Below are 20,459 nucleotides of genomic sequence, written 5' to 3'. Positions count from 1 at the left end.
TATTCGCGAGTGGAACAGGGTCGGAGGAATCAGATAGTGGTTCCGAAAGTACCCTCCACCACACACCTTTAGGTGGCTTGCGGAATACGATGTAGATGTAGTATAGGATAATATCGAAAGCAGTGGCAGTAAGTGGTAGGATTTGTTATGAATAGGAAGGCGGAGCAGAGTGAGAGATACCGTGAACGGTTCAGTGACTGGCTTGTTCTGATCAGAATCGGCAGAACACAAACACCGATAACAATAATTCAGGTATACATACCGATATCGCAAGCAGGAGCTCTAGAGATGAAGTGTACGAGGATATTGAACTGGTAATTCAGGATGTAAAAGTAGATGAAAATCTAAGCAGTCTTGAGGAATTGGAATCGGTTGTAGGAGATACAGTGGAAGAAAGGTTTAGGGGAGAATAACGCCTTGGTAGTAGGAATGCGAGAGTAGAAAGACTGAGATCTGCAATGAATTTCCGCTACTAATAGCGAATACTGTGTTCGAGAATCAAAAGAGGAGGTGGTATACTTGGAAAAGGCTGGGAGATATGGAAAGATTTCGGTTAGATTACATCATGATCAGACAGAGATACCGTAATCAGATACTGGCTTGTAAAGCGTCGCCAGGAACGATAAAGATTCAGATCACAATTTACTAATGAGAAGTAGGCTGAAGTTTAAGTGACTAGTTAGGAAGAGTCAGTGCGCATAAAAGGGGGACAAAAAAGCATTAAGAAATGAAGAGGCGCTTGAAATTCTCCGAGGTTATGGATACTGTGCTAAGGAATGGCACAGTAGTCAGGTCAGTTGAAGATGCTGGACTTCTCCAAAAAGGACAATCATAGAAGTCGGGAAGGATAACTTAGGTACAAAGAAGGTAACTGCGAAGGAACCATGAGTAACAGAAGAAATGCTTAAGTTGATCGACGAAAGAAGGAAGTACAAAATGTTAAGGGAAATGCAGGAACACAAAAATACAAGCCCCTTAGGAATGAAATAAATGGAAAGTACAGGGAAGCGAATGCGAAATGGCTACATGAAAAAGTGAAGAAATCGAATAAAATGCTTATCGGAAGGATTGATTCAGCGAATAGGAAAGTCAAGACAATCTTCGGTGAAATTAAAAGCAAGGGCGATAACATGAAGAGTGCAATGGAAATTGCGCTGTTAGATCCAGAGGAAAGAGCGAATAGGTGGAAAAAGTACAGTGAAAGCCTCTATGAAGTCTGATGACGTCATAGAAGAAGAAACAGGAGTCGACAGGGAAGAGATAGAGAATCCACTTTTAGAGTGAGAATTTGAAAGAGCTTCGGACGACTTCAGATCAAATAACGCTGAAGGAATATATAATATACCATCAGAATTTCTAAAATCATTGAGTGAATTGGCAACGAACAGAATATTCGCGTTGGTGTGTAGAATATGAGTCTGGAGATATACCATCAGACTTTCGGAAACACTCCATCCACACACAATTCGGAAAGTAGCAAGAGCCAACAAGTGCGAGAATTATCCCACTATCAGCTTAACAGCTCATGCATCCAAGTTGCTGATAAGAATAATGTACAGAAGAATGGAAAAGTTGGGGATGTGTTAGACAACGGTAAGTTTGGCTTTAGGCAAGCCAAAGGCACCGAAGAGGAAATACTGACGTTGCGGTTGACAATAGAAGCAAGACTGAAGAAAAGTAAAGACAAGTTCATAGGATTTGTCGACTTGCAAAAAGCATTCGACAATGAAAAATGGTGCAAGATCTCAGAAATTCTGAGAAAAATAGAGGTAAGCTATAGGGAAAGACGGGTAATATACAACGTGTACAAGAACCAAGAGGGAACAGTAAGACTAGAAGACCAAGAACGAAGTGCTGGTATTAAAAAGGGTGTTCAGTCTGTTCATCGAAGAAGAACGACGGATTAAAAGAAAGATTCAAGAGTGAACTAAAATTAAAGCTGAATGGATGTCAACGACAACATTCGCTGATGACATTGATATCCTCAATGAAAGTGAAGAAGAATTACAGAATATGTTGAATGGATTGAAGTCGAATATGCACAACATATGGAAGAAAGACGGATGTAATGAGAAGCAGCAGAAATGAACAGCAAAACTTAAACGCCAGACTTAGTAATCACGAAGTAGGTGATATCAAGGAATTCTGCCGTCTAGGCAACAAAGTAACTCATGACGGACGGACCAAGGAGGACATGGCAATAGGGCATCCCTGAGGAAGAGAAGTTTGCTAGTATCAAACATAGGCCTTAATTTTAGGAAGAAGTTTCTGAGAATGTACGTTTGGAGCACAGCATGGTATGGTAGTGAAACGTGGACTGTGGGAAAACCGGAACAGAAGTCAGTCGAAGCAGTTGAGATGTAGTGCCACAGACGTATTTTGAAAATTTGGTGAACTGATAAGGAATGAGGAAGTACTGAGCAGACTCGGAGAGGAAAGGAATATGTGGAAATCTCCGACAAGAAGAAGGGACAGGATTATAGTACATCTGTTACTACATCGGGGAATAACTTCCATGGTATTAGAGGGAGGTGTAGAAGAAAAAAAAAAGTGTAGAGGAAGAGAGTGTTTGGATACATCGAGCAAATAATTGAGGACTTAGGTTGCGACTGATGATACGCAGAGATGAAAATGTTGGCGTAGGAGAGGAATTTGTTGGGGGCCGCATCAAACCACTTGGAAGACTGATGACTCGAGTAAAAAAAAAAAAAAAAAGAGAGAGACCACGGTGGTCACTGTTGAAAATGATTGCGGGCTTGTAAACCTTCGGCAGCTTTCGATAAATTTCTTATGTCAAACTGTCCTAAACGGAGAATTTTATCTCTGCCCGGTAAAGTAGTTAATTCATTTTACCGCTTCCCGCGCCCGGGTTCCCGGGTTCGATTCCCGGCGGGTTCAGGGATTTTCTCTGCCTCGTGATGACTGGGTGTTGTGTGCTGTCCTTAGGTTAGTTAGGTTTAATTAGTTCTAAGTTCTAGGGGACTGATGACCATAGATGTTAAGTCCCATAGTGCTCAGAACCATTTGAATTCATTTTACCGAAATACAGATAACACTACTGCTTATAACTGTATAAGACAACTACATCGGAGATTAAGTCGACAGTTGATGGAAATCCATTTTAATATATATCAACGTAACAAAAATGTTTACATTAATCCAACCTCTGTGATAGGGCGAGAGATTTTGACCATATCCTCGCAGAGGTTAGCAATGGAAAATACCTGAAACTGATATACATTTACAGCCATTGATGGTGTAGCTTAACGGAAATGTCCCTAACGAACGGTTTTTGTTTGCATTAAAAGATCCTCTTGATTGTTTCAGGACTTGACTTTTCGCTTCGGTAAGGGGAATGGGATAGAGGTTTAGCTACAGCAGTTTTTTCCCAACCTGGAGGTAATTACCTCCTGAGGGATAAAATGAAATTTTCTGAGGGGTAAAAACTAAACGATTCGATTCTGTTTGTCACGAAACTAAATTATTTTCAAAATATCATTACTGTTATCACAATTTTCCAAGACTCTAATACTGTTTAGATAAATTATCAGTAATTACTTTTCTCAATTAGCAGCATTAATACGGTGGAGGGTACAGGATCCACAAATAGTGTACACACACACACACACACACACACACACACACACACACACACACACACACACATCATTCATCATTTTAAAAGTAAGTGTTCCAAGAAAAGACTTTCCTTCCACAGTTTATTTAGGTTCTAAAGTTGTCGATAGTTTGGGGGAAGGGGAGGGCTGAGGGGCACTAGCTTATGACTGACTCCACTCAGTGGTAATGGTCTAAGAACGGTTGGGAACTACCGAACTACAGGGTTCAGCGCTAACTTGTCGCCCCCTCGGTTATACTGATAGCTGACGTCACAGATTGCGGCCGGTATCGTAACTGCTATGGTTCGTTTACGATGCCTGTCTTGTTTCTCTTTTCGGCATGTATTTACTCAATAGAATATATGAAGCTTGCTATGAGAGAGCTCGGAAAATTCTGAATGTCAAGAGCATGCAAACCGAACGTTGAGGGGAATGTGTGAATTTGGGCAGTGTGGCACCACAGTGAAGTTCCTGGCGCTGTAATACTGCGCGCGCTAGCTGCAAAGCGCGAAAAGATCGCTGCTCTTCCGTGTCCCTTTATTATACTGATAGAGGTGTGGTTCGGATTCCACATTAAACTGTAGGTCCGTTTTCCGCGGTTGGATAACTGGGCTATGTTAAGGATACGCAAGTCGCAGAAGTATCGTCCATTAGAAAGACTAGTACCAGGCCACACGAGATGGCTGATACAGGTACCGAAGGCTCAGTGTTTGGAGTTTCAGATGTTCAAATGTGTGTGAAATCTTATAGGACTTAACTGCTAAGGTAGTCAGTTCCTAAGCTTACACACTACTTAACCTAAATTATCCTAAGGACAAGCGCACACACCCATGCCCGGGGGAGGACTCGAACCACCGACGGGACCAGCCGCACAGTCCATGACTGCTCGGCTAATCCCGCGCGGGCGTTTGGAGTTTCACTAACAGACGTTGGATTGACTTATTTCTGACAGGTGGAAATGAATGTGGCTGTCTTCAGCTAACTGTCACCATTTTCTCGTGGCAGAACATCTCTACACTGCGCATCCATGTGAAGTACGTGGCAGAGGGTACTTTTGTTGTACGATATATTAACGTTTTTTCCCGTTCAATTTCGGAAGGAACCTGGGAGCAGTAAATTTCTTTGTATTCCTCTTTGTGACAAGATATGCCTAATCCTATCGGCAGCCGGTCTACTGGCTATATACTAAGTGATCAAAAGTATCCGGACACCCCCAAAAACATACATATTCATATTAGGTGCATTGTGCTGCCACCCACTGCCACGTACTCTATATCAGCGACCTCAATAGTCATTAGACATCGCAGAGAGAGCACAGTGTGGCGCTCCACGGAACTCACAGACTTCGAAGGTGGTCAGGTAATTGGGTGGCACTTGTCATACGTCCGTACGCGAGATTCCACATTTCTAAACATCCGTAGGTCCACTGTTTCCGATGTAATAGTGGAGTAGATACGTTGAAGGGACACTAAAGCACAAAAGCGTACAGGCCGACCTCGTCTGTTGACTGACAGAGACCGCCGACAGTTGAAGAGGGTCGTAATGTGTAATAGGCAGACATCTATCCAGGCCATCACACAGGAATTCCAAACTGCATCAGAATCGACTGCAAGTACTATGACAGTTAGGCGGGAGGTGAGAAAACTTGGGATTTCATGGTCGAGGCGGCTGCTCATAAGCCACACATCACGCCGGTAAATGACAAACGACGCCTCGCTTCGCATAAGGAGCGTAAACGTTAGAGATTGAACAATGGAAACACGTTGTGGGGAGTGACGAATCACGGTACACAATGTGGCGTCCCGATGGCAGGGTGTGGGTATGGCGAATGCCCGGTGAACGTCATCTGCCAGCGTGTGTAGTGCCAACAGTAAAATTCAGAGAAGGTGGTGTTACGGTGTGATCGCGTTTTTCATGGAGGGGACTTGCACCCCCTTGTTGTTTTGCATGGCACTTAGTACAGGCCTAAATTGATGCTTTAAGCACATTTTTGTATCCCACTGTTGAAGAGCAATTCGGAGATGGCGATTGCGTCTTTCAACACGATCGAACACCTGTTCATAATGCACGGCCTGCGGTGGAGTGGTTACACGACAATAACATTCATGTAATGGACTGGCCAGCACGGAATGCTGATGTTTTGGAACGCTGACTTCGTGCCAGACCTCACCGACCGACACAGACACCTCTCCTCAGTGCAGCACTCCGTGAAGAAGCGGCTGCCATTCCCTAAGAAACCTTCGAGCGCCTGATTGAACGTATGCCTGCGAGAGAGGAAGCTGTCATCAAGGCTAAGGGTGGACCCACACCGTATTGAATTCCAGCATTGCCGCTGGAGGGTGGCATAAACTTTTAAGTCATTTTCAGCCAGGTGTCCGGATACTTTTGATATAGTGTATACGTTAAGTTTTTGTCTTGAAAGTATGAGCTTTACGTTTTCTAAGCAGGACCTCGTGAGATTAACGTCGACTTACTGTCGCCGAGATAAGATTTTTCAATGTTACTGTCACTCTATGCAGTCAAGTCAGTGAACGCTCGCAACTCTCTTCTTTGTCTTATAGTTTCCTGTGATATAGGCCCATGTATTTGGATAGTATTAAAGCTCGAATCGTAGACCTGCGTCATATGAAGTTTTGTAGACAAGTCATTTCTCAGAATCCTAGCTGTGAATCCTTTGCTTTCATTTTCTTCACCAAAAACTGAGAATATGTGTCGTCGTTCCACTTCGTCACTCAGCACATTGTTACTTCAAAATATTACCATGAGGAACAATCTTATTTATGTCGACTGAAGTTTTATTGTTTGTATCGTTCTTTTGAGCTTTCTATCTTAGTGGGGAACCAACTATTCAGTTACGAATATATTGTGCACGAAGGGGAATTCAGTGATTTAATCATCTCCTTTAGATGAGTATCAGCAGATAAAATAGAAAACACATATGCCTGAATTATTTTAAGAACTTGGTACTTTAGGGAGGAGAGGTATTTACTTTAGAGAGGTATATTAAAAAAAAGGTTAAAGACTCGGACAATCCATTTTACCTTCACCAAAAACTGAGAATGTGTGTCGTCGTTCCACTTCGTCACTCAGCACATTATTACTTCAAAATATTACCATGAGGAACAATCTTATTTATGTCGACTGAAGTTTTATTGTTTGTATCGTTCTTTTGAGTTTTCTTTCTAAGTGGGGCACCATCTAGTCAGATACGAATATATTGTGCGTGATCAGTTGCAGCAATAGTTTTAGTACCATCAATAGCTAAATAATTTCACTTAATATTAACCTATTCGTAATTGGATTTGGAATTACGTTGTTTACAATAATTGAATCACAGCGAGATTTGGTACGGAAAAGTTCATATCAAAGCTTACTACAGGATTTATTTCAGTTGGTTACTTTGAGACTATGGTATTAATTATTTTGTATCGCTTATTTTATGTACTTCTACGTTTCTGTGTGTTGGAGAAAACTACGTGACTCCCAGGAGAGGGGAGGGGGTGATAGGCACACGAGTGGATGAGGGAGAAGCCCTAGAAGGCAAGGTATGCAGCGCAGCAGTGGATGGAACGGATCGCCTGGGAAAAGTTCTGCTGAGGAGGCACGCCAGATCAACGAATAGCGAGCGAGCAGAGCCTTTTTGGGCTGGCTGTCAGAGAGAGAGAGAGAGAGAGAGAGAGAGAGAGAGAGAGAGAGAGAGAGAGAGGGGGGGGAGGTGAAGGAGAGAGCTACTTCCGTCCCCCACCCTCTTCCATTAATCTTTACATTGCTCCTCTATCCCTTCTATCACTGCTCTTGTTTCTTGTTAAAAACATCCAACCATTGCTTCCTCTTCTCTGTTATTAGCTTTTGTTCATTTTATTTGCTGCGCCTCCCCCCCCCCCCCCCTCCATTTGCTCCCGTTCTTTAAAAATCTTTAAAAGAGTCATTGCCTTCGATGTTACATTCCATGTTCAGAAGAGGGCAGAGAAGACGGGAAGCTTCTCCTTCGGATGTTGGTAGGGCGGGCTTAAAAGGTATGTAACTTATAGTTGTTTGTAATCATCGCCTTTGCAATTATTTTCCGACTGTCAGATTTTTTGGAACATTGTATTTTCTTATTTCAGACTTTCTAAACATACACTCCATTACTACGTGCATGAAGTAGAACTGATTATACATCCCATTTCACAAGATTACGTGTTCTACAAGAATGGAGATAAAAACTTGGGACAAATTTTAACTAAAGCATCGAAATGCCAAGTTTAGCTTGGTGCCAGTTGTAAGTTGCCCGTTAATGTGATGGGTGGTAGAGGTCTTCCTTGTGCAGGTAGCCGGCGAGTCGTGGTGGTACCATGGCAACGAATGTAAGAGCAGTTTCTTAGAAATGACATGCCTAAACGATTGAGCGGCGTAAAAGGCGAAGGTATCTCCCCTTTTACCATTGGCCTCGAACGCTGATCTCACGGCACGAGATTTTTGAGTGGATTTGTGGCAGATTGTTTATATGACTCCCCTTCTAACAACTTCGGGTGAACTATTGTGCGTAGCAGCAGTGTATCCACTAATTTCAGTAATGCACGGGACGCGTTGGGCTGTCTTCTGTATGTTTGTCGTGCGCCAGTGGAGGGTGAAAGGTGAGTGATAACTTTGATCCTATACGTAACTGTAAAAAGTACCCAAGGATTGTATCTGCATGCTTGTAAAAGATATTCCCTTTAAAATCGGTCGGTTCTTTTGAAAACAAAGACTTTAGTTCTGTGCTTGCGTGGTGCTTCGTGGTAAAATGTCAGACTGCAGATACAGACGCCTCGTGTTCGATCTCTGGTAAGTCCTAATAATTTTATGTCGCTTACCAATCCTTTCACCTATGACAATGTATGTTAACGTGAAAAACGGCGAGTTGCATCATGCTTGGGTGTCCCCCGTTGGCCGGGTAAATCAGCTCGAAGCTCGGGGAAATACAATGGCGCACCATCTCCAATAGGTTCATGCATACTAAAGCACTGGTAGCCAAACCAACCCCGCGTTGACAGTCTTACTTTTATATAGCCCTCTGCGTAAGGTGAAATATACCGCATGTTTTTTTTTTACAGTCTTGTGAAATCAGGTGAATCTTTCTGAAAAACCCTATAGGCCTATAATTTTTGTCGCCGTAGCTATAATTGTTTCATTAGCTGTACCAATCCAAATTCATTAGCTTGCTACACTATTCTTGCATTCCTTCTTGGGTACAGGAAATAATTCTATGGCCATTTTAGGATATTTGATTTATTTTTACCACCATTGCCTATATCTGAAATTGTTAACTTCCGCTAATTACGTAAGTTTTGCCTCTCTCCTGGCCTGATTTGCCTGATTGTTGTTTGAAGATGCTGATATTTTTATTTTCATCTTGTTATATTGTTAATGCTCTTAAGATCATACTTAATCTCTAGATTTTAGGCGCAGCTAATCTCGTGAATTATCGTTGTTGGTACGGAATTCGAGCGACTTTATTTTGTCGTACAGTATAGTTTTGGAAAAAGTGTGGTACTTTTTCCAGTTTGTCTATTTTGCGTGGTGTCGGCGGTGCTTTCACTACGTTCTCGCGTTATTGATTGTGATCGAATGTTTCTCGCAATTTACGATGTTCTCTGATGCCAATAACACTAATATATTTTTGAAGATGGAGGCTGATTTCCGACGCCATGTTAGAAATTATTACTGTGATGGGAAGGTCAAAACTTATATCTCGCACAGTTTCCAGTTCCTGGCGTCACACTAATCGCATGGAAGTATGAAAGTTGATGCTGTCGCATGGTGTTTCGTTTCTGGTATAAATATGTTGAGAAGTAGCTCAGTGTTCGCTGTACTTGTTCCGATAAACTTTTCCAGGCAGCAGTGCTTGTTTTCTCTTTATGACGCAAGTGAAACTTTCTGGGTATCCCCGTGAATTTAATGAGACGGTGGTGAAGCAAAATGAGATGTTTGACCTCATAAGACGGCCTTTGTAAGACTACCAGTGTGTTGGGTGTATTCTGAACAACTGTTTAATCAACGAATACGAATCCCATTACCGCAGCGAGGAAGTGCACGGCAGCGTATACTCAGTGGTCGGAATCGACAAACATAAAGTTGTTCTGTATGTCCAGCTACATAAGCGACTGGTTATGGTCGGTTCAAAGATAGGAAAATGCATAGTACAGCGTTACAGCATTCAAACCAGTCTTATGGTTGCGGGTTGCTTGTCCTGGTCTATTATACGAAATATATATCTATGATACTAAAATGTAGACGAGAAATGTTTTTTTATTTGAAATAATTATTTCACCACACGTCTCTTACAGTATTTTTGTCTTGAAAATATGAAAAATACAGGATAGCAGTTCACAATGGATTAAGCTGCGGGAGTAATAGAATGGCGGAACCAATGGTAGAATCTCTGTACATACAATTTAGCCAGTGCCCTAACTGACTCAGCATCGCCAAGCCCAAACCGCCAAGGATAGAAATTTGAAATTTGGAGAGGGTGTTGATTTCATACTGTAGACATAATTTAGCAAGTAGTAGATATTTCACCCCTAAGGGGGTGAAAAAGAAAATGAAAATTTTTTGAAAATATTTTACCATTAAGGCAATTTCGAACCTAGAACTATAAAAATTGCTATTTGGTTTCTTGGTCACAAATCGAAAACCTGTGCTTCTGCATTTTTGGAAATTGAACCACCAAGGGGGTAAAATAGTGGTAAAAATGTTTAAAATAAATAATTGTTAAAGCTACATATATGAAAACTGGTATTTGATTTCTCAGTTGGACAAAAGAAAAAAATTGACTTCTCGGTTGGACAAAAAAATACATGTTTCAGTGCGTTAGGAAATTCGTTGCCTGGTGGAGGGGGGATGTTAAAATAGGGGATGAAAGGTTTTATAGAAATATTTCATTACGAATGCATTTTTGAAACCATATCTCTGAAAATTTGTATTTGGCTTCCCTGTTAGAAATTGCAAGACATGTTTTCACTGTTTTTGGTTAATTCAGCCCAAAAGGGAGTGAAGTGAGTGGTGAAAAATTTCATGAACATATTTCATCTTATTAAATTTGTGTGGCCTACAACGTAATATGTGTTAGGGGATGAAAGTTTCTATGGAAGCTTAAAAAATACCAAAACCGCTTTTTGGTCAGATGTGTATTCGGAAAAGACCATGCTTCTATTACCTTAATTACTGTGAAAAGCTTAGATGATGTTGCAGTTTGTGAACACCATAAAAATTCGGTTTAAGGAAAACAGAATAAGCTGTGCAGACCAGAGTCTATGCGAGCCAAGCGGCCGGTGCTAAGCTAGTTGTAGATATACGTCATTATGACACCTCTCGCCTAGTATCATAATACGAAACGAAGGCAGAGGAAGATTTGCTCAAAGTAAAATTTTGCAGCACATGTAGAGCCAAAGTTAAGCTGAGTAACGAGAAGCTCACATGAACTCTGAACAATCGCCGTTTTCTGAATACTATCACCACTCCTCCCCATGACATCACATTCGTTGGCTTTACCGCTTCACAGTCATCTTCCAGTTTACACTAAACCTTAAGTCTCATATCGTTCTGGCACCGCAGCCTACGTTCCAAATAGTAATATAGTACTGAAGTAAGAGACGCTCGCACTGAGACCAACGTGTATGGAAGCTAGACCACTTGTGTTAGTTCGTACATTTTCCAGATGAGGTGCTACCACTGCCCCCATATAGTTTCCAACTTTCCTTCCTAACGGTCCTCTACTGAAGTTCTGCCAGTTCTGTCGTCTACGAAACAAATATTGCTAGCGATCAGGAACAGCTTCGTCACTGTTGTCCCCTCTATTCCGGCAGTCGTCAGTTTTTGGCGTATCAAAGAGGTTAGGTTAGACTCTAATCAAGAACGTTACATTTTCACTTTTTTGGGCGGGATGGATGTCACGACGCCTCCGTGCATGGAAATGAGTGCAGCATTGCGGCTTTTGCTACTAATAAGACGCCGAATGCATGTGAATGAGCTGTATATATCTCGAAAAGAAAGTGGCGAGTAGTGTACGCTTTTTCCTCAGTTGTTGAAATAACCAGACAAGTTTTAGGATCGTATCAGATGAAGAGAGAAACATTCTATTACATACTCGTGATGATTAGTGGTGGCACTTAAAGGCGAGATTACAAACACTCTGCATAACATCAGATAAAATCAGCAAAACAGCCATATCTCAACTAATCTTCAGTGAATCATTAAGCATACGTGTGAAAGACAAACAAAAATTTTTAAAATGAGATACTCTTGACATATAGAACACTGATATGTGAAACACATACAGCACATTTGCAGATCATCTCATATAACAGAATCACCAACTTACCGGTATAAAAACACCAGTGAGCAGTAATAATTCTTAGACTACTAATGTCTATCTGCCACAACCCAAAAAAGTTCCTCCATACGTAACTTTAAGCACAAAATACCCCACCCTTCCGACTTGAACAAATTATTTATTGAGATTGTAATTTACGCCAAAAGTTTCTGATAAAGATTTTGCCTATTTTTGGTGTCCAGAAAAGCTGCGATTTCAGTTCCTAGATTCCGAGCCATAGCAAACTGGTATTTTTCATCATTCAGGAAGCCACATACTCCTCCTTTCTTGGACTTATCGTACAAATTTCTCACAGTCCATGTTTCGTGTCTGAGAACGTCGGCCAATTTGACCGAAGAAAAGAAACTGATATGAATTTCACTGTTGTCCGAAGTCTGTACGTTTGAGTGATATCTGCATTTTGTCCGCTCACGTACTGCCGTAATGACACGAAAATATATAAGCCGGTTCTTCGCGGAATCCACTGCTTCGGTAACACTGTGTCTGCAGCCAAACTGCTCTAGAAATCAAGATCACCATCAGGAATGACACTCAGAAAAATGCGGTGTGCAGTAGAATTGGTTGTTCCACTATTTCTAATTAGAGTTGTATAGCTGCCTGCAAAGTCCGTGCCTTGGAAAAAGGAATAGTCACTGTTCTTCATAATAATTATGAAGATAATTAAAACCGTGCCGTCATTCAGTGACTGCCGACTAACCTATATTCGTGGAACCCAACTCTACAAGAAAAATATTTCCGTTTTTAGACCTCAAACATGTTCTGGCGCAGCTGCCTTATTTTTGATGGGTAGGCAGTTCAGTGATTCTAATTTACGTGTGAAAGTTATACGTGAGACGAAAACAAACGTATTTCGGCTTATAAAACGTTGTTGAAATGATCTAATCTCTGATTGACAGTTATAACATTTGAGGAGCTTTTTGGGAGTCCTCAGAATTTTGGATGCTTCAACATGTCATCTGCAGCTAAATCACATTTTGATACACAGTGCTTCTGAATTGCTGTTGGCAGCCTCTAAAAGGTGCAGAAGAATCAGATTTATCCCGAAATAAAATGCACGTGGATTAACACAGCTATACGGACAAGCGAATTGAATAAACAGAAGATCCGAAACTTTGAGAATTCTATTGGCTACGTTAGCCAAGTGGGGGAGGTCACTATTGCGTTAAGTCAGGAGATACGGAAAATACAAAGGGCGTTCAAAAAGTTTTGGACAGTCGTCTCTAATTTTTTTATTTTTTTGCAGGAGGAGAACGAAATTTTTTGTGAACATACTTGGAACATTTAGCTATACATTGAGCCTACTCAGTGTAGCCTCCATCAGCTGTGACGCATCAGGCCTAACGTTTTTCCATGATGTAAATGCACTTTGGTAAAATTCTGGGGATTGACTTTTACACCATCGCTTGACACAGGAAATAAGGTCTTTCTCACTATCAAATGTTTTACCGCGCAGGTAGCCCTTCAGACGACCAAAGAGGTAAAAAGGCGCCAAGTCCGGACTGTAGGGAGGATGAGGAACAATTTTCCAACCCATTTTCCTGATTTGCTCCTGCGTCATAACGGATGTATGGGGTTTGGCACTGTCATGGTGTAGTCTGATGCTACGACACTACCCAATGCAAACGAGTCATTTCAGCAAACTATCGTGTCGTCACACATCTGCCGTTTTGGATAATTTGATCAATGGTCTCCTTATTCGCATCACTCACTGCCGTCGATGGTCCACCGCTTCGTGGATTGTCCAGTAGAGAGAAATCACCTTCTTTAAACCTCTGCAATCACCGCTAGCTACTGCTGCGGTCCACTGTGTCCTCCCCATAAACGGGGAGCAACTTCCTGTAAGTCGATGTAGCAGAGTCATCGCTGGTCTTGAAGAGGAACTCCATCGCCGACCGTTGTCGCAACCTGACATCCACTTCACGATCCATTATGGCTCACCTGTAAATAAAAGAAAATGCTTTTATATACCAGATTACAGCTAAATGTTCCAACTATGTTCACAAAAAATTTCAATCTCCCCCTGCAAAAAATTAAAAAAAAATTAGACTACTGTGCAAAACTTTTTGAGCGCACTTTGTATTAATCACTTTGTGGTTGTATTTTCCGTTGTTAGTTCGTAATCACTTAGTATTAGGTCGATAAACATCATATTGCAAGCTGGACTAATTGTAAGAAAGCGGATTCTCGTTCTTGAGAAGCCAGGATTAAGTCTTCCTGTGGCGGCAGTCCTTGTGTATAACATAGAAGTATGTTGGTGTGAGCAGCAGTACAAGGAATCGTTGCGATCTGGAGTATACGGAGGCAAGCACTAGAAAGAGGTCTGGCCTTTAAGAAGTACAAGACAGAAAAGAGAACGCTTGGTTAATGTCATAGCGACGGATACCCTTACTAAATGTACAATGTAATCAGAGGACACTTAACACGCAAAGTACAATTGTGGTTCTGTCTTAAAAGTTTTGTAATTCTGGTCATCCGTGGCACAGGTAGACAGAATTTCACGTGTCCAAGTACCAACGGGACGTAGCTGCAACTACCTCTTCTGTCCACCCGAAGCTGACAACGGAATTCAGACTCACCGAAGTAGAAAAAGAATTTAAAAAAAGGTAAAATTAACTTTGTGTATGCACAGTGTGGCAGGGAAAGTTATAAATGCTTCGAAGCCCCTACACTGGTGATAGTATAATAGATGTTTAAGCATTGTGAACAGACAAGTACAGGGTTTCCACAATTTACAAGAAAAGAAACTAAATCAGTCACTTACAACTGCATTCTTTCTTTGCTTTGAACCGACATGGTATTTGAATAGGCGACTACTGTTTCGTTTTTCTCTTCTCAAATCATTGCGACAAAGTTCATGTTGTGGCGGTGCTGCCGTACATATTTCCGTTCAGTATGCATTAGGCGTATGTGGTGCTGAGAATATGACAATCTCGTGTGTGTGTGTGTGTGTGTGTGTGTGTGTGTGTGTGTGTGTGTGTGTGTGTGGGCGCGCACGCGCGTCCTGCTCGTTTGGGTTTAGCCATAATGTGGCCTGTTCTTTTTTGCAGCCAAGTGGCATTCATTACAGGGACAGGAAATACCTTTCTCCGGCTCTCTAGGCGTGGCTCTCTGCAGTGTATGTAGTGACAGCCCCGAACCAGTCCATGAGCTGTGGTGTAGGTCTCTTATCAAGTATCCGCGGATCTATCATCGTAAGACGTCGGTGCATTGCGTTTCCTGAACCTTGACATTTCGAGTGCGGCGTCAGCGTGTGTAGCGTTTTCTTGGTGTGTGTGTGTGTGTGTGTGTGTGTGTGTGTGTGTGTGCGTGCGTGCGTGTGCCGCGCGCGCCGGCAACTCACGTACGTGCACACTTTTAAATCGAGAGGCTGAGGTACAACACTTAAAAGCACTGAACTATTTGCTAAAGAACTAAAAGACTGAATTTGGAATTAGTATGACTGCAAGCATGTAGTCCATTGTGACGTGTGCATAGACAGTGGTATTGTGTGTGGAAGGATCTCAGCATTATTTTAGAAAGGCAATATCCTGATTTAGTTATTTGTCGCGTGGCATACATTGTTTTGAATCACAAGAGTTGTTGTACGTGTACAAAGATTACTAAACTACTGCATGTCGACGTCAGTACAGCTCTCCAGTACAATACAAATGAAAATAGTTACAGACGAATATCAAAGTATCTTATTTAGGTTATCACTCAACTCGTCACTGTCAAGAAATCTTCGAAAGCGCCTTGTAGCCAAGTGCAGGGCTTGGTGATACAACACAAGCAACTGTCTGTCGTTCAGCACCACAGTAACAACATGATGGTGAAGAATTTCCTTACTTCTGGCGAACGTTTCTGCTCCTTCCATGGCCCGTTCGGATGCGATTCTGAGTAGTCCAAATTGCCCGAGGCTGGTCAGATCCATAGAGTTTCTCGTGGACGCAGGACAGTTGCAGGCATCGTGGAGAGCAGTTTTGTTCCCAGCAGCATTTCCATTCATCGATGGCATTGATTTCATCTTCAACAAGAGTCCTGGCTGTGATAGTTCTATGTCTTCAACTCAATCTTTCTCAGTCGGCAGAGAATACGTCATCCAGTACTGGAACGCCGGATAAGCTCAACGATCTAGCTAAAGTGAATTAGTCACAAGACGTGTACTCAAACCGTTTCTTTCAGGACGCCCAAGCTGATAAACTTTGGATCTATTATCAAGATCAATATTGGAGCTATAAGTATCCTGACATTGCTATTCTGCGACGCGATGCGATGTAAACGTATTCAAATTTTTACTCTGTGTATTAATAAGTGATAAGGTTTATTCTTTAGGTATGTGTTAGGGGACTCGTCGTTAAGTGCCAGACAATGGATCCAAAAATATGGTATGTGATGTCGTTTGTCTTGGAATTTTGCGTTTTTTATCACTAACTTCGCCTCTACCAAAGTCTGTTAATGTGAAAGATGCTGAGATGCACCGTGGTTCACTGTCCTCTTTAAACTGTAGGTATCTTTCCTTGTAACTGGCTGGGTATGTCAGATCAAAAGGTCAGCGGAAGGCACGTACAGTACTACTAGACCTCATCGCACGATGGTGGTCATACCAACATCAGTTGTTTTAAGGAGAGAAGGAAGAGACCCCCTCCTAATATTATTTTGATGATTTTTTCCTCTTTCAGATATTTTAGTGCCTCAAGGCCCATGTGATATACTCATTCATTCTAGTTACTATAGTTTCAGGTGTACACACTGAGGTGACAATAGTAATGAAATACCTCCTAATATCGTGTCAAACCATCTTTTGCCCGCCACATTGCAGCACTCCTACGTGACATGGACTCAGAAAGTAGTTGGAAGTCCCCTGCAGAAACATGGAGGCATTCTGCCTCTACAGCCGTCCATAACTGCGAAAGTGTTCCCGATGCAGGCTGTTTTGCACGAACTGGCCACTCGATTATGTCCCATGAATGTTTGATGAAATTCATGTCGGCCGATGTAGGTGGCCAAATCATTCACTCGAATTTTCCAGAATAGTCCTCAAACCAGTCGCTAACAAATATTGTTGGGTGACGTGGTGCATTGTCACCCATAAAAATTTTAGTGTTGTTTGGGTACGCGAAATCCTTGAAAGGCTGCAAATGGTCTTACAGTAGCCGAACATAACCACTTCCAGTCAATGATCGGTTCTGTTGGACTAGAGGACCCAGTCCACCTCATGTAAGCACAGCACACACCATTATAGAGTCACTACCAGCTTGCACAGTGCCTCGTTGACAACTTGGGTAAATGGCTTCGTGGGGTCTGCGGTACACTCGAACGTTACTATCAGCTCTTACCAACTGAAATTAGGACTGACCACACAACAGTTTTCCAGTTGTCTAGGGTGCAACCCAGGGTCCCTATTCTATATCTTTCCGTCATTTTGCCGATCGGTTCGGTACCCGAGCACACGGAACGGTCTTGTTTTCGAAACAGAGCCCCATCATTATTCATTAAGCATTTCGAAAGCGATGCCGAACGGTTGTAGCGAACCGAAACGCTGTGTCAGTGCTCCTTGCACCAACCAGTGAAAAGCAATATGCCTGAGATCCGAGCATACGGACTACGGCGCTACAGTGGCACGAACTCGAAGCAGCTAGCAGCCGACACAGGCATGCCATTCGTCACATTACCGAGAAGTGTGGTTAGAGTACGTAATACCGTTCAAATTTTGCTGACCACAGGCTTCGATGAATGCATGATAACGATAGAATATTGACTGTGTTCTGGAAACTGTCGTAAATTCTCATTCACGCCGAAGTCTTGTTTTGGATTTTATTTTTCGGAATATGAGTAAGGACTGAAGTGTCGTACCACATTGTACAAATATATCTATAAAAACACCCGAAAAATTCATTTTTTCTGTTTTATGTCGTTTCTTAGTTGCTTCAAAATTCATGGAGTTATGTTCCTGTCTATGAAACTAATTGCAGTTTGTTGAAGTGAAACGCGTATGGGAATAAACTGCCTTCAATCAGTTGCATAGACGGAACACATCTCCACGAACCCGAAAAATTGTTTAACAGAGTGTCAAAGAATAAGAATATGCATAGAATGTGGTTGTAACTCGCTGCTAGAGAGCCAAATGATCAAGTAGCCTACTTCCCTGTATGATACACCAACGATTTGCTTCATAAAAACGAAGTTTAAAAAGTCGCCTTTTCGAGAGCGTATGGCGAGAGGAGCTATAAAAGCTCGTTGTAGTTTATAACATGTATCTGACGAATCAGAATGTTTCATATGGTCGTATAGTATGAAAGTTTTGTGGCTTGATCCTTTCATTTCTGTCTGTTGTTAAGGACTTGATCGCAGATAAATACTTGTGACAAGCTAGAGTATAAAGAAGATTGCTGATAGTTTCATTCGTAGTAATTTACGTTGTGCTCTTAGATTCCCAGCTAACATTCAAGTAATATATGTAAGCAGAGCCAGTGTCTTGATATTTAATGATCTTTAAACTCTTAATTGCATAAAAGTAGTTATTTTGAGAGAATATTGACCGAAAACATTTTTTTTTAATGTTATCATTCACAGTAACAAAATAACCATATTTCTAACAAAGGAAAATAGTCTATTATCAACTCACTTTCCAACCAGACGAGTCCTGTGGTGATTATTTAGTAACACAATCACCAAATCCCAAGTTAAAACCGCTCAATATGTTTAAAATAACCAATTGTAGGTGTAAATAAACCACAGCTAACTGAACGACAGGACCAACCGAAATCCAAAACATCTTGGTACAGTTGTCGAAAAATCGGCGGGAGGACCGTTCGGTAACAGATCTCAGAAGCTTACTGAATAGGAAATTCGGATAAAGAACCGAAAATGACGTCACTACTGAGACTAACCTACTGCACTAATCGCTCTGAACGATATATAATAGGGCCACAGCAGAGGCACAGCAGGCGATGACGTGCTGTTAGCAAAGGCATTTGCGTCGGTTGTCTGCTGCCGTAGCCGCACTGTCCTAACGGATAGCTTCGTCGTACATCCCATGTTGGTTTCTGGGGTTATTTCTCGCAGTGTTGCTTGTCTGTTAGCACTGACAACTCTACGCAAACGCCGCTACTCTCTGTCATTTAGTAAAGGGCGTCGGCTATTGTATTGTCGATGGTGAGAGGTAATGCCTGAAATTTGGTATTTTCGGTACACACTTGACTCAGTGAATCTAGGAATACTGAAATTCCCAACGATTTCCGAAATGGAGTGTGTCCAGCTCCAACTGCCACTCCGCATTCAAAGTCTGCTGATTGTCTTAGTGCGGCCATAATGACTTCAGAAACCTTTTCGCCCGAGTACAAATGTCAGGTCAATTCACTGCCCGTCTATACTTGGTGTACGCGAGACTACTGCCACCTGTATATGTGCATATCGATCGATATCCCATCACCGTTGTCACCTCATTATATTATGTAGTAGCATTAACGAAACAGCAAAGTTGATTTCAAGTGACTCGCTACAGTTCATTTCGTGTACAGTTTTTGGTAAGTGTTGTAAAAACGAACCTTCGAGTTGGAAATGCGTATACGACAATCAATGTAGAAAGTAAGTGTGAAGAGTTCAGCGGAATGAGCGTGAAACCCAGCAAAATGTTAGTTTAGAAGGGAAAGGTAAGTAACCTTCTTATTTTGCTCATATCCTTGGCTGTCTGCTTGATACCCTCTTTCGGTAAGTATAATAAAACAATTTAATTGCCAGATCAAATAGATTTTGTTTGGCAGCGTGTGTCAGCTATTGCAAAAATACATACAGGGCTTTTGTGTAACGATATCGGGACACGAACTTGATTCCTCCTGATGCCCAGTGCAACTGTTCTTTCGTTTCACCCAATCCTTCCAGATATGTTTGATTCGATTCAGGCCAAGGGGAAGCTCACCTTGACTGAGTGACTCTTCATCGCAGCTTCGCCGAACCTCTTACCGCCTTTCTCGGAATATCAGCGGCAGGATTTTACTAGAAGACAGACAGTGAGTCATGTTCGCGGTAGCGGGGAATATCTTATCTCGCCAGCAGATGCAGCTAATCGTCCACTACAGGGACATTGGCAACCATATTCTGTTCTTCGGGCATGATCAAATGCTCTTCATGTAGCCATTCGATCCCTTATAGCTAAATTCAGGCAGCCTCTGTATTACTCACGCTTTCTGTCACCTTCCTTCGCACAGATAATACGCATTGGCCCAACACATTGGGGCGGATTTCCCCGTGGCCTGTGGTCAGTTCAGGAAGAGTCTTATCAAGACCTACGCGGTTCACTGGTCCCGCAACTCGTGATCGGTGGTTTCACAACCAGTGGGGCGCAGTAATATGTACTTAAAAGCGCGCCACGGGTTGTCTCTGGTCTTTCTTTTCGTGGCGGACAATCGCGTGCCATACGTTTGAATGTTTCGTTAAGTCCTACCTATCGCCAGCACTTCAACACTTTCTTGCCAGTTTCGTTAGACAAGAGTGGATCTCTCAGCTTAAGG

At 42.1% G+C, this 20,459-nt stretch overlaps 1 protein-coding gene across 1 annotated transcript in view; it reads left to right on the top strand.

Annotated features, from left to right (window-relative positions):
• LOC124613675 overlaps positions 1 to 20,459 on the top strand; it is a 148,802-nt gene that overhangs the window by 28,904 nt on the left and 99,439 nt on the right. The window lies entirely within an intron of this gene.

This window comes from Schistocerca americana, chromosome 4 (genome assembly GCF_021461395.2).
Source record: "Schistocerca americana isolate TAMUIC-IGC-003095 chromosome 4, iqSchAmer2.1, whole genome shotgun sequence".
NCBI classification, from domain to species: domain Eukaryota; kingdom Metazoa; phylum Arthropoda; class Insecta; order Orthoptera; family Acrididae; genus Schistocerca; species Schistocerca americana.
Note: the sequence above shows the minus strand (reverse complement) of the source record. Positions and strands in the feature narration are given on the sequence as shown.